Source organism: Cyprinus carpio, chromosome B23 (genome assembly GCF_018340385.1).
Source record: "Cyprinus carpio isolate SPL01 chromosome B23, ASM1834038v1, whole genome shotgun sequence".
NCBI lineage: Eukaryota > Metazoa > Chordata > Actinopteri > Cypriniformes > Cyprinidae > Cyprinus > Cyprinus carpio.
Genome location: NC_056619.1, coordinates 9,750,115 through 9,762,160, shown reverse-complemented (window position 1 = coordinate 9,762,160; position 12,046 = coordinate 9,750,115).

Below are 12,046 nucleotides of genomic sequence, written 5' to 3'. Positions count from 1 at the left end.
AGTTTTAGCATGAAATAAACATGAATGAAGGTGTCTTGTTTCAGCCGCGGAAATACATAAACACACCGTTTTCCAAAGTCAAGTCTTAGGCCTACACACAGACACAATTTGATTTACATGTTATAAAAAGCAATATAGGTTAAGTCAGGCCATATTCATTTCTTCATCATGAACTAGCTACAGATATAAGCACTGCTAAACAACCTTATTAAATATGCCTACATTTAAAAAGCAGTAAATAAAATGCAAAATACGAAATAATAGCAAATAACTTTATAAAGCTGTTTAATCAAATAGAAAATAATATTTATGAACCATAAAAAAGCAAATAAGGCTGTAAGAATACTTACTTGCACTTCCAAGTAGGATTGGCTCTGTTTGAAATGTGGTTGTTCAGTCTGCAGTCTGAAAAGTGCATGGTCTTTTGTAATTGATCTGTGACGTTTTTCAAGCGATCCGCACTACATGGATGATTGCAGTCAGAGCAGGGCAGACCATGATATCCATAAACAGATACGACGGCAGAAACAAACACCTGTTTCAAACAGCACAAGTTAGTGGACGCGCAAACTATATAACAGTCGCTGTGTCGTATTTTACACAGAAATTTGCTAGATTAGTTTTACTCACCAACAGAGCAGAGATGTTCATTTTTCACTCGTTCAGTGTCACTCTTGTCACTGTAAGGCAAAGTAGGAGTATTGCTGTATTGTGCTTAGGACTGACTTTTATACCTTGATCAGGATGTGCTGATGATTTCACCTGACGTAATCCACAAACCTCTTTCCTACATAACAAATTTGCATGAGCCTGTTCTGTTTTCCATAATGATACAGTGACCCGTGGCTATTCAAGGGGGGAATGGGCCTTTTTTCTCACTGTGTTGTGATAGACCCACTCAGAAAGCAAACACAGTACACTCAGCTATGACAGTCTATATCAACGCGGTTAGACATGGTTATCCCGAGTGAGTGTGTATGTGTCATATTTACCAATGCTACTATTCTAATACTTAATGGTTGTGTGTGCATTAATGGAGCTCTTTCAGCTTTCTGTATCTTATTTGTACCTTATTTAACAAGTCTGCATTAGCAAGACTTGCGTCAGCAGTTTCAGTAATAGTGAGTGCTGAGTACAACTGAGTGCTGCTTTTGTGTGTGTTGGCTTAATATAACTTGGTTCTGACAGTGCAGACAGATGAATTATCATCTGAACATTCAGTTCCGCTACTTATGGTTTGATTGCCTTTTTTTTTTTTAAGACCTTTTAGACTAGTTTATATATATATATATATATATATATATATATATATATATATATATATATATTATTCATGCTATACTACTTTATTAATTGTCATTAGAACAATTTAGCACCCAAATTCTCATTGCTATAATGTGTTAAAGTCTCTTTTTTTGTCTCGTTTCTCAGAGGTAATATTAATGACATTGCAATAAAAAAAAATCTGTAATACAATAATTTAATTAAATGAAGTATGACAAATAGTTCAGTGATGTATACATGCATACTTTTTTAAATTTTAGTAATTAAACTTTCGCTTTACATTAAAGAGTAACTAATGGATTAAGTAATTATTAGATTTTTTTTAACAAATCTTAAAACCATTAGTTAATATTTAATGTATTAATTACACAATGTGGAAAGTCGTAATGTTCTTAAATCTATATAAAGGATGCTATCAATATTTTATATTAAAAGGGAATCACTGATTTAAAGAGTTGACATTTCTGTTCTACTCTAGAATTAACTGTGTGACTCTGAAACAAGTTACTTCAGAGTAATATGGTACTATGTTTTTGTTTATTTGGTCTAAATTTTGCATTTAGAAGTTTGCATATGCAAAACAATAGAAACTGTTTGTCTGAGATAATGATACCATGACAGTTATCATTCCTGGAATCAATAGTTCCATAGTGGGGATTCCTTTTGTGTGGGATATCCTTACCACAGTGATTAACAGAGTCAGAGAAATCCTGGATGCAGAGGAATCCCTCATATGATGAGTCATGTTTCTCCTTGTGGAAAACAAATGTGCTTAATTGTATTGAATGTGCACTTGTAGTATATTTAAAATCTTAAAAGACTATTTAAAAACTGTACTTAAAACATAATTCAACTAAAAACACAATAGAAATATAAGGCCTCTTAATTGTACTTAATAGAGTACGCTTTGATGTTTCTTAACACTTAATTACACCTTTAAAATGTGCACTCTGTAATAATGTCAGATTAGTAGTACATTTGAAATCTTTGTTTTATTAATCTTCTGTTGTGCTAAGTAGACTTGTTTTGATGTGTTATTTGATATTACATTTAAAGAAATATAAAAAACAGTTGCAAATAGGTATATTAATTTACCATAAATGCTTATCGGTTTACATTCAGAAGTATTATACCATATTTTAAAGACAAAATAAGTAATTATGAAATTACATATATAAAAAAAGTGGGTCAAAAACACTCTAGATTTCAGTTAATTGCATTTAATATGAATTTAATCTACAATGCATTTTCTTTCATTGCAAATAAATGCAATTAAGTGTCCAAAACAGTTCATATTTAACTATATTTTTAAGTACATAACTTCTGTAATAAATACAGTTTTGTTTAAAAAGTATGCTAAAGTGTGCTTTTTCTTCACAAAGGTATTGAGCCTGAACAGAAAAAAAAAAAAAAAAAAAAAAAAAAAAATATATATATATATATATATATATATATATATATATATATATATATATATATATATATATATATAATTTTAATTTTTTTCATTGTTACTCTTATTACTCCTTCAGAGTGTCATATCGTAGAGCATTTAAAAAACTCTTTGCCTTTAAGAGCACAACCATAAACACACTTGGAAATAAAAGCATTTGTTTGTCAAATACTACAATGATAAAGGGACTATACGTGGTGTTTGAATAATATGACTGAACGATAAACCCACACTTTAACCCACACTTATTCAAAAAACAAAAAGCATACATCATAAATATCAAAACAGATACTGTGCTTTCTGTTTTGCTGATACAATGGAAAGGTCAAAAATGAATACATATGCAAATATACAGTCCTGGTCAGAATTATTAGCACCCTTCTTAATATGAGCAAAAAAATAAATCTATATTGTTTATTTTGTGTCAAAAATCTGATTTTTTAGTTTCATCTGACCACAGGGCTCAGTCCTGTGTGAAGTACCAGTAGTGTTTGTGCTGCTGAATATGCTGAAGTTAGTTTTTAAATGAGAGCAGGGGATTTTCTCTTGAACTGTAATGTAGGTGTAGCTGTGTTTGATATTTTTTGAGGCTCAAATCATTTCTGCTGTTTTTCAGCTGTGATGCTTGGAGAGTCTTTGGCCACTCAGACTCTCCTCAGTAGGACATCCACTTCCAAGCAGATTCGGAACATCTTATTTATTTCCCTGATGGTGAAAATGGGAATTTTCCATGCTTTAGCACCTTGCTTACAGTCACTTTCTATTTTATTAAGCTCAACAATCTTTTGCTGCACATCAGAACTATATTCTTTGGTTTTACTCAGTGTGATGGATGATTAAGGGTATTTGGCCTTTGTCTTCCCTCATATCTGTTCTCCTGTGAAACATGAAGTCATGGCTGGACACTTTCATGTTATTAGCGAGCCTGGTGTACTAAAAATGTAAATATGAATGGGAATATACTTCAGAGGTATTTTATTCATAAGGATTTCAAAGGTTTCCAATAACTGTGGTCAATGTGTATTGGAGAAAAGCATTGTGAATTTTCCCCCTCTTCTAATTGTTTTACTTTAATTAAAGGTTAGAGAGTTTTGTAATGAAAGGTTTCAAAATAACACTATGGATTTTTTTTCACAGCCTTCTGGGCTCACATTTAACAAGGGTGTCAATAATTCTGACCAGGACTGTATTACCAAGTTATAAAATATGAAACACAACTCTTTTTCTGAATAAAAAATATACATTTATACACTGAGATGAATTAAAACTATGTATATGTATATACCTATATGTGGCATCTGAATGAGCTCATGTCGAATTCAAAAACAATTTCTATATATAATGCAAAAATGAAAGGATTTTGTTTATTTGAACAAGTTTTATTCACTTCTATAAGAAGAAGAATTTAGCACAAATTAATGCATCATTTTTATGATACATATACGTGTAATATACATACAACTGAATCATTACATGGTATTGAGAAAGTTATTATAATAAGTTAAAATAATCATAAAAAGCACTGACAATGATTTTACATTTTAAGACACAGTCATCACATTTGGTTTTCACAAATGAAAAATACAAGTATTCATGATGTGAACATATTGCAGTTCAGAGATGGTCATATTATTGAGCTTATCAAAAGTGCATGCATGAAACAATATATAGAATATTGAGTAAACATTGTTGGCACATGTACAGCCTAATGAAATTGTGACAGGTTTTACATATAATATAGTATAATTAGTGTCCATGCAACTCTTTTTGAATAACATGTTGATATTTTGCACAATCGGTACTGCCTCGAAACCTGGATCTGGGCACTTTTCACATGTGGTGTTACGGACCGTACGAATCCTGTCAAAAACTGCAGGTGATGGCCTGGGAAAAGAAAGACTGATAAGTGGTGGAGCATTGACACACATCATATCCTTTGTCACCATCAAAGCTCAAATGAGTAATAGTAGCCTAAACAACCTTATCAAGTTGTTAAATGAACATCACTACACTTAAGAAATATTACTAGCATATATACAAATAACTGAATAAACTGTAAGAATACTTACTTGCACTTCCAAGTAGGATTGGCTCTGTTTGAAATGTGGTTGTTCAGTCTGCAGTCTGAAAAGTGCATGGTCTTTTGTAATTGATCTGTGATGTTTTTCAAGCGATCCGCACTACATGGATGATTGCAGTCAGAGCAGGGCAGACCATGATATCCATAAACAGATACGATGGCAGAAACAAACACCTGTTTCAAACAGCACAAGTTAGTGGACGCGCACTACTATATAACAGTCGCTGTGTCGTATTTTACACAGAAATTTGCTAGATTAGTTTTACTCACCAACAGAGCAGAGATGTTCATTTTTCACTCGTTCAGTGTCACTCTTGTCACTGTAAGGCAAAGTAGGAGTATTGCTGTATTGTGCTTAGGACTGACTTTTATACCTTGATCAGGATGTGCTGATGATTTCACCTGACGTAATCCACAAACCTCTTTCCTACATAACAAATTTGCATGAGCCTGTTCTGTTTTCCATAATGATACAGTGACCCGTGGCTATTCCGGTGAGGGAATGGGCCTTTTTTCTCCTTTATTAGTGAGTGGGATACGGTCGCACACAAAGGCCACTGAAGAACAAAAAGCAACTACAATGCTGTGCTGACAGTCATGATGCTTCAGGGCAAATGAGCTCAAGTGTGCTCTATAAAGACATTATTGTGTATGATTTCTGCATTGCTGTGCAGAAGTGTGTTCACAGAAGTATGTTCATGAAAGCAGTATAAAAATGAACTTTTTTTTTTGCATTGCATTGCATTGTAATTTGTTATGCGATTTTATTGTATTGTGATATGCAGTACATACATTACAGTGAGTTGTGCAAAGACAAGTAAACAAGCAATTAATATTTTAAATGTATGTGAACCTTTTATAAAATGTTACTTCATATGCTTTTCAAATAACAAATATAAACAAAATACACACTTTTAATGAATATCTTTTTGATGATACAGATTGAAGAACATAAATGTTTCATGAGGACAAAATTTAATTAAATGCACTAAATATGTATTTTGGTAATAGGACGCGTGCTTGTGAAATATGGAATAAATATGACATTTTCAAACCAATATACATAAATCAATCACTGATTTGTGTTTCCTAATGTAAACATAATAATAATACTTTTGGTAATATTAAATGCCAATTTTAGTGAGAGGTTTAAATGCTTGCATTCAATGTTTTTCTATTAAATGTATTAAGTATCAGAGTAGAAACGAACCACATACCTACTAACACTGCTTCAGGCATTCATTTATTTTGTTTTATTTACAAATGACATATGCAAAACAATACATGTGCCTCCAAGGTATCAGCTGAAACCATGACGGGCAATATTGTTAATATATAAGCAATCGTTCCACAGAGATTCCTTTTGTGTGGGATTTCTTTACCACAACGGTTCATGCAGTTAGAGAAATCCTGGACACAAATCTCCACTGTAATGCCCAGACAGAAATTCCTCACTTTATAAGTCAAACAGTATTTAATACACTTTTCCATTTTACACTTTTACTTTCATTACACAACAATGTAACACATTCCAACCTATTCAAACACTTCAGTGTCTTTGCTAAATGTAAATGAAGACTTGAATCATTTGCAAATAATGATACTTGAAAAGTTACATTTCTCAAAATTATTTATATTTTAAAGAATTCTGTCTGTTCTTTGGTCTGTCTAACAGATATTAGGCTCTTTTTGGCTCAAATTAAACAGCTTTTGTCTAAAATGCTAGACTCATTTGTATAGGACAGAAAAAACTCATGTGCATATATAGAGATCAAAATTAGAGAACAACCTATAATTTATGGCGGGCCACTCTAAGGTGACTGAAACCCTGTGACAGGAGGTTGTCTAGATGGAGGCCAAAGGGATGACCCTTTCAGCCACAGCAAGAGAAGTTGGTCATTCCAAATCTGTGATATTTGCAGTGTTATAATAACACTAATTCATTCAAGTCCCCCAAAAATTCTGTTCATCAACAAAAGAGAAATGAAGAAGAAGACAGGATAATGCAGAGACTCTCAATAGGGAATTGCTTGCCAGTTAAGAAAGGATTAAAAGGCTACACCATTTTCTTAGAAAAAAAAATAAAGTATTTAAAGATAATCTCTAATTGTAATCTCCAGTGCAAGTACAAACAACAAACTGATATTAAAGTTGAGTTGTTCATAAAGATTAATTATTATAAAAAAAAGTTAAAATATTTTTTTCAGTAACTGATGAAGACATTTTTGGAATTATGTATATTATAGTATATTTTATTATATTATGATTTGTTTGAATGCAGTTTTTCATATTCTATTTGCAATTTCACTTTTTTATCAGTTTTATTGGTCATCAAATGTATTCTGTGATCATGTGGATGCAAACAATCATGTTAAACCGAAATGCAAGACGCTGTCTCTGTAGCCCACACGTCAACCTACACATCTGCTCCTCCTGAATATATTAAAAATGTTGTTTCCGTGTGAATGCCACTGTGCTAGAACTGCACTGTGTTTCTTGCTTTATTTATGATTTGTTTATACTATGGAAAGGTCACCCATCTTTTCTTTGAACCATGGAGAAAGGCATGTGCATGTCTGTATTAGTCTGAAATGACCATGAGAAAACATTTAAATCAACTCTCCATTCTCTGATTGCCTTATTGTGACATGAATTACTAAAGTATTGGCTAACCGGTTATCATACAGTTGGATGTACTTAAAAGAATAGTTCACCATAAAATGAACATGTGCTGAAAATGTAATCTCCCTCAGGCCATCCATGATATAAATCAGTTTGTTTCTCATCAGAACCGATTTGGAGAAATTTAGCATCACTTGCTCACCAGTGGATGCTCTGCAGTGAATGGGTGCCGTCAGAATGAGAGTCCAAACAGCTGATAAAAACAACACAATAATCCACAAGTGTGAAGTGAATGATTTGTAAACGTTGCTTGATCTGTGCATAAGTTGACTTTTTCACTGGAGAAAGCAATATTATGGATAGAGGACTCATATTTTAGCCAGAAGCAATTGTTTGAAATGAAACATCTTTAACTTCACAAGATAATGACATACTGATCCACTAAACATGTTGTGCATGTGCCATACTGTATCTTTTCAGTCAAAACTATGAGCTGTTTGTTTTCAGTGTATGCAAAACATTAAATTCTGTAGATCTCTCATGACAAACAGTATTCCCAGCATGGAGAGAACTGATTCACTGTTGGGATTCCCTCATGTGGGAGATCTCCTCTCACGGAAACCTCCTCCACCACAACCACAGAGGAATCACCTCTTATTACGGCTTACTTTAAAGAAGACTTTTATGTCTAATCATGATTAAGTGTATAAAATATATATAACAATATATAAGTCAGAAAAGACTTTACATATTTCAAATCAGTTGAATAAACTAGGAATGTATGAAAAAAAAGAATAATGAAACAACCAGTTTGTTTTGTTTTACAGGGATGGTGATGCCATTTTATTGATTTCTGATGCATAAAACAATGTATGCCATTACATGAATGTATTTAAGCATGTATATTTTATATATTTAATTAAACAAGCAAACAAACAAATGGATCTGACCCACATGCTCGTTTTAATTTTAATATATTACATAAGTTATGCATTTATGAGTAATATGGTTTTGAATTTGAATATCTAAAATCAAAGGTGTGATTTGATGCAGTTATGTTTGCATGTGGTTCACTCACTTTGTTTTCCTGAGGTAGAATATGCAAACCAGCGCTTGCATTGCCTCTGCCTGTTTACTGTGGATGGTTTATTCCAGAGCATGAATGATCTCTTATATAATGCAATGACAATGTAGTTTGTGGGTCTCCTTCTTTGTGGGATAAAATAGCCACACCAAGTACAAAATTAAAACGGTTGGTTATGATGAATGTAAACCAAAAATCTTGAAATAGTCATCGTTACTAGATATTTCAATCATGGTTTGATTGGTATTTATCTACAAGAAAGGCACCCTTAAAATGTCAGATTTACCTGTTTTGTTTATCTGATATTATGATCAGTATAATTACACCACAAAACACCATAAATAGCCATGCCTACGTGCCTTATGGAAAACTAAAAAAAAAAAACACACACATTGCAATATTACGGAAGTTCTAAGCGGTCATGCATTATAATTTTTTTCCTTCTTGTTTTCTAGTTATAACGACTTAATTTTCTCATTATCTCGACATAACGAAAGTTGTTTTCCCTTTACAACGACTTAATTTTCTCGTAATCTCGACATAACGAAAGTTATTTTCCTGTTACAACGACTTAATTTTCTCGTTATCTCGACATAACGAAAGTTATTTTCCCGTTACAACGACTTAATTTTCTCGTAATCTCGACATAACGAAAGTTGTTTTCTCGTTACAACGACTTAATTTTCTCGTAATCTCGACATAACGAAAGTTGTTTTCCCGTTACAACGACTTAATTTTCTCGTTATCTCGACATAACGAAAGTTATTTTCTCGTTACAACGACTTAATTTTCTCGTAATCTCGACATAACGAAAGTTGTTTTCCCGTTACAACGACTTAATTTTCTCGTAATCTCGACATAACGAAAGTTATTTTCTCGTTACAACGACTTAATTTTCTCGTAATCTCGACATAACGAAAGTTATTTTCCCGTTACAACGACTTAATTTTCTCGTTATCTCGACATAACGAAAGTTATTTTCTCGTTACAACGACTTAATTTTCTCGTAATCTCGACATAACGAAAGTTATTTTCTCGTTACAACGACTTAATTTTCTCGTAATCTCGACATAACGAAAGTTGTTTTCCCATTACAACGACTTAATTTTCTCGTAATCTCGACATAACGAAAGTTGTTTTCCTGTTACAATTACTTAATTTTCTCGTAATCTCGACATAACGAAAGTTGTTTTCCCGTTACAACGACTTAATTTTCTCGTAATCTCGACATAACGAAAGTTGTTTACCCATTACAACGACTTAATTTTCTCGTTATCTCGACATAACTGTAAGGGAAACAGGTCAATTTAGCTCAAAGGTAATCATTTAAGATTTTAAAGGGAATTTGAACAGAATCACTGTTTCACAGCTGATCACTGAAACGGCCAGCGATTCACTGAACGAGCCGTTTAACATCAAATCTGCGCTGAATATTAATATCCAAAGTATAGTGAAAACACTATTAATTAGCACAGTAACAAGATCGGCAGTTTAAGACATTAACTTGTGAGCACAAAACACAAGATACTTCTCTTTTCAATATAAATAAGGCTTTATTAGATAAATCTAAGACATATAAACTAATCTAACACATAAGCACACACACTCACACATACGCACAAGTTGCAGGAGGATAGAACGTTAGGAAAGAATGAGTTTAAGAGAATGAAAATGTGAAATCCCAAGTTTACAGCAATACGTGAAATTGCATAGACATGAACAGCCATCAATCACTTAATTAACCCTCGCATTGAGTTCATCAATTAGGTTAAAATTATATTAGATAACACCAGTACAGATCAGAGTCTGGAGGTACGTTACTTGTGATGCCTGTGTAACGGGGTTCCCTTTGTTGTAGCTGAAAAGGGGGTTTCCCGAGGTTGCTGATTGGCTGGAAGTTCAGTAGTCGTTGAAGTGACGTCTTGGGAAGCCCGTGGTTGGGCGTAGGCTGAAGATGCGGAGTTGTGGGCTGGTTGAAGTTGAACGGGCACTCGAGGTCAGACTCGGAGACACGGCGTTACAAAACTTAACTCAGAACAAGAAACTCTCAAACGGAAAAGAAAAGAAGTAAAGTTTGACGAGACTAGGTGGTGTTTCTTCTCATCGTGGCTAAGTAGCAGCAGGCGTGCAGGCCGAAGCACGCTGGAACGGCGCTCGAAGAACGCTAAAAGTGATGACAAAGCATGACTAAAAGCAAAAGCTAAAAGCCGGCATGACTGATAGCAAAAGCTAAACGAAAGCTAAACGCTAAAAGCATAATTTGATGGTGTCCTGAGTATTTAAACTGGCCTTTTGGCCACACCTCAAATGTTGTCTTGACCAATTAGATATTGTCTTTTCTCAGGGTGTTCCGATGTTTGTCCCACCCATTCATAAATCACATGTTATCTTATCAAGCTCGTGGTCCGAATTTTCCCGCTCTTGCAGGGTATAATTTGGACATGATTCCTATAACAAGAATATGATACATTTGACAAATAACTGATTGTCAGAAACGTTTCAAGCAAGAATATTCGAACACACACATACTAAACATGAATATGATCCCTTAAGCTATTCAAGAGTTATTAAAAAAGACATACACAATAAGTGATTAGAAACATTAAAATCAAATGTGTCGGTTACATAAATGATATGGAGTTAAGCAATGGACTGATATCCATTTAGAAGTCTTTTTTGAGTTCATTTTGGTGCATATATGCATTGGAAGGCATTCTCTGTGCCATTCTGGGGATTAAGGCTATGTCCTGTGGAGACCAGAGGGGTTAACAGGTCTCCTTAGGAATTTCAGTCTGGTTTTGCTAGGTGGGGGGGAAGTCAATCCAACGATCTTGTTTACTCTCATGGCTTTACATGTGAGGGTCAGACTGGTCCATCTCTTCGATTACTTGCCCCAAATTAGACAATCTCTTCTTCGAATTGAAATTGTCAATAATTGTTCTAATGGTGTTAATGTTGAAAGCTGTTCTGTGAAAGAGTTGGTTATCAGACTGTGGTGCTAGGAGTTGATTTACAACATCCTGCCTTTCTGTGGAAACCGTCAAATGTTTCAACCATGCTACCCATCAAATATTAAATATATACGTCTAACTCTACATAACGAAAGTTGATTTCTCGTTACAACGACTTAATTTTCTCGTGATCTCGACACAATGACAGTTTTTTTTGTGATTGCTATAATTTGTGCAGTATTGTTCATTATTGACATTTAATTAATTCATAAATGTTAAATGCTTGAATCAATATGACTATTTTGTGCATTAAGTTCTTGCTAGATGCATGAGTTTCACCAATGCGTTCTGTGTCATAAAATAACTGCTTATCAAAACCAAGGTTGACGTCACTGTATTCTGTTTGCACCTATATCTTTACCTAGGCGAAGCAAAATTTGCTGAAGTATAGCCTACAGTAAGAGTGCCTGGTTGTCCATCAGATGCCTGTCAAAGTTAAGTTCGTTACTATAGCAAACAGCTAGATCAAACAACCATTGTTAAAAAAAATTGTCATTGTGTCGAGATCACGA